The sequence below is a fragment of the Manis pentadactyla genome, chromosome 3, assembly GCF_030020395.1.
Source record: "Manis pentadactyla isolate mManPen7 chromosome 3, mManPen7.hap1, whole genome shotgun sequence".
Lineage (NCBI taxonomy): Eukaryota > Metazoa > Chordata > Mammalia > Pholidota > Manidae > Manis > Manis pentadactyla.
Window position 1 is genome coordinate 194,108,294 of NC_080021.1, and position 4,025 is coordinate 194,112,318.

General features: G+C 36.9%; 1 pseudogene; it reads left to right on the forward strand.

The window, feature by feature from the left end:
* Positions 1-1,258: 1,258 nt before the first annotated feature.
* On the forward strand, positions 1,259-3,413 carry LOC118913989 (E3 ubiquitin-protein ligase Topors-like; annotated as a pseudogene).
* The last annotated feature ends 612 nt before the right edge of the window (positions 3,414-4,025 follow it).

The following is a 4,025-nucleotide window of genomic DNA, read 5'->3' on the forward strand; positions in this document are numbered from 1 at the left end:
GCTTATTTCTTGTTACTGATTTTTGATTGTCAACCCATTTAGAGGAAATTTGTCATGAGACCTGAATTTAAGTTGCATCTCTCTAGGAAGGGTATGTGTTTGCTTTTGCTGGTTGCCTGGAGTCACTACCAACCTCAAAATAAATGATCCTTTGGAAGTTTTGTGGAAAACATTGTTTGAATTAGTCTGCAGACATACTTAATTGTTTCTGGTTACAAAATCTCAACTAAGATTTCTTGCTGACACTTGTGTAGAGTGATTTTTTTTCCTAATTTACCTTTTCAGTGAGAATATGAACATTACACAGACTTAGGCAGAGGTTTCTATTAATCATTCAACCTTGGACAAAGTCCATTCTTTGTCTCCTGTCATCTGTAGCTAACGGTTCTATCAGAATTGAACCTCAAAGACACCAGATATTGGCAACTAGCAGTATCAGAGCTCACTTCTCTCTCTGGATTCTTTTTTAGCTTTAAATTTTTCTTTTTTTTTTTTTGTCTCAGAATTTCACTCATTTCCTGTCAAGTTAAGTTGACATATATTGACAATTAGCTATATTTACTTATAGCTAGCATTTTGTTATTCATAGTGGGACAATTTTACAAGTAGTCTAGTTCACAGTACTGCCAGAAATAAATAATTACTCTCTAAGGTTTTATAAGTCTATCATACTTCTATATTAACTTTTTCATTTATAATATATTCAGCTATCTTTTCATATTAGTGTGTATATATTTGCCTATTTTTTTATGGATACATAATATTAAATTAAATGGATATACCATCATTTATTTAACACATTTCCTACTGGTGGATATTTAGGTTATTTTCAGTTTTTTGTTTTATAAAATAAAACCAGTCAACATGTATATGTTTACTGATTTGTATACATAAATTAAATCTCCAGAGCTAGAATCTCTAGGTTAGACAATATGCTTTTTTTTGATATATAAATTTTGATATTTATTTCCAATTTGCTCTTCAGAGTTTGTAATAACTAATTTGAGAGAGAAAGAGAAAATCATTGTGCCCGAATCCTTATTACCTTGTCAACATTGGGTTTTACTGAGCATATTATTATTAAGTTGAGGGAATAGTTTGTTTCTTAACTTTATTCTAGAATTTATTCTGTGGAGACAAAACATATTGCAGAAATATGCATGGACTGTTTTTAATAGACAGTTTTCATGCTAGATGAAGAACTAATTTGAACCAATTTTTCTCACATACAACTGTGGAATATAATTTGTTCAGGGCAATGCCATTAGATTTCTTATCTGACTGTGAATGGCCTAACTGCTTGGAGAGTATACAGAATGAGTCTGACTGGAATCCCCATTTCAACAAGAGCAGTAAAGACTCTTCATATTCAAGATTAAGAAAGAAGTCCGTGCGTTCTTCCAGTGTACAGTGCTTTCCTTCTCAGTGTTGTTCCACCAGGCCAGAGAATGATACCAAAGAAGACTCATTATTTCTCCCTTCAGAGGAGGAAAACTATGTGGAGTCTTCTCAAAGCAGTCATCTCAATCTGAATCTTGAGGGCCTTACAAGGAAAATCAGACCACTGAGAGAGCTGACTACCCAAGAGTTACTGAGTGAGTTTGGGGATATTGGGAAGTTCCAACCAAACTCCATGTCTGTAGGCCACTTTAGAGATCAGGTGGTAATGAAGTTCAGAAGAGCTCTGTATTATTCTGGAATTTGGGTGACACATGTTCAAGACTACAGACTTGAAAAGCACTTGTCAGCTACTTATTTCAAGAGAAATCCTCGTTGCCTACATCAGCTGGTCCCTTGGCTGAAACGGGAACTAATAGCTATTTATGGAGATTATGGCTACACGGTGAAGAATATCCTATCTACCATTCTCCATCACACGACAGAATATGATCTAGACAGTGAGTCCTTCATTCACCTTCTGGAGCCTTATCTCCAAAAACACACCCACCATTTCTGCATGAGTTTTTCAGTTTTGTTCATTCACCTTACAACACGGAGACCTATGACTAATGAGTCATCTATCAATGTCCTTCTGCTTCACCATGGGTAAAAAGAAGTCCAATAAATCAGCTCCTGTTTACCCTTTGCCTAAAGATCATGCTCTACTGGCATCTCAACATGATACAATGCAGTCCAAAAAAGCCCAGGGCCAGTGGAATAATGAACAGAAGCCTCTGTCAGGCTTGAAAGAGTTTCCAAATGGTAACTCTTCCTTGATGAAATCTGAAATCCCACTATTTCATCATAAAACAGCAAGCAAAAACCATGCTTGGATCAAAGACAAGCCAGGATCAGGTGATCATAAAGGCACAGTTTCTACTAATGATATGTGCCTGAATTGGGCTACACCAAAGGAAAGGAGCCCAGGTTTACTGAATTGCAAAAAAATGTTCAATAGAGGAAAACAGATGGGATTAAGTTGCTCCCTGGTCATATCCAGGATCTGGGAAAGAGTGAAACAACTGCATGCACCTTTTGTTCCCCAACAATTTTTCATCAGGGACAGCCAAAGAAGTCTAGTCTAAGAGAAAGAAGGGTTTTTGAGCCATGGCCAACAGATTAATTTCCAGAAAAAAGAAGCAGAAAAAAATAAACCCTCAGATTCTTCACCAAGATCTTTCAAAGATTGCCTACAGAAAGATCCTTGATAAATTGCAAATCCAGGAAGAGGGACCCCTCTTGGAGTTGCACTTCAGAAACTGCCCTTTCTTTTAAGAGAGATGATAGGAAGCTGAGCTCTTACAGAAAAAAGAGAATGAAGTGCAGACAGTGCCCCCAATCTGCAGAGGCTTCAGCAGAAGCATCCAAAGACAGTCAAGGTCCGGTGCTTACAGATCCAAATCCTGGTGTGTTGAACTTACAGAAAGATCTGTAAGCAGAGAATCAAGTAACTCCTCTTTAAGAGAAGCCACAAAAGTGAACATATACTGTGAGCCCTCAAAAGAAAAGAATGTCCGTGGCTATGAATCTAACTATGGGAGGACATCGTCAGCCACAGTCCAACACGTGACACTTCTTCAACTGCTGGGAAGAGACCCAAGTGCCCTAGAGGTGACGGCGCCTCCCAGGCTGAAAGCCATTGTGACAGTCTCACATGCCTGCAGCCTGAGAAACACAGATGCCCGAGCAAACAAGAGAGGAAGCAAAAGGCCACATTTCCTGGAGCTGGAAAAACCAGAGCAGTTAGGCACAGAAAAAACAAATGCCAGTGTTTGGATATAAACACCACAAAGGAAGTCAGTGATAAAATGGGGGATCTGAAAGATGCAAGACAATGGAGTAGTCTTTCTGAGTGTGCACCTTCCTACAGGCGGCAAATCCAAAAGAAAAGCAGAATTCAAGCCTGCAGAAATGTTACCTCGCCAAGAAAGGAGACAAAATATCAGAATCACTTAAGTCCAAATTGTTTTTAAAAACAAATCAGTCTACTCAGCTAACCACAAGGATCTTTAAAATTATGAATATTATCTGAAAAAGATTGCTGAAAAGACTGATCCTTTTACTTTATAACCGAAACTAAAAACCCGATTAAATTCAAGGCTATTTGTGAACTGGTCATATATGTAAATATTATTTGTCTGTTTTTTCCCTATGAAATGAATTTTAACAATATTTGACTCATTTGTTAGTTCCCAGATTTAACTATGAAGATTGACTACCACAAGCTACAAACACCCTAAAGACTATACTGACAATAATAGTATATGTTTCTTAATACAAGTTATGCATATTAAATAGTAGTAAACATGTGTTATTATATTATATACAGGTGTGTGTGTATATATGTGTGTATATATACACACACACACACATATATATATTATAGACCTAATACATTTTCAGTCCCTGGGAAATAAAGAGGCATGGTCCATGTCTTAAGATACAGTCATTATCTTCAAGGATTTTACACTCAAGTTGTGAAAATACATGCAAATAAATAGGAAAAAAAATGAACATTTATGGGATATTCGGCACTACCTTCCTGTCTCTCCATCCTGAAAACTGTTTCTTCACATACCCTGACA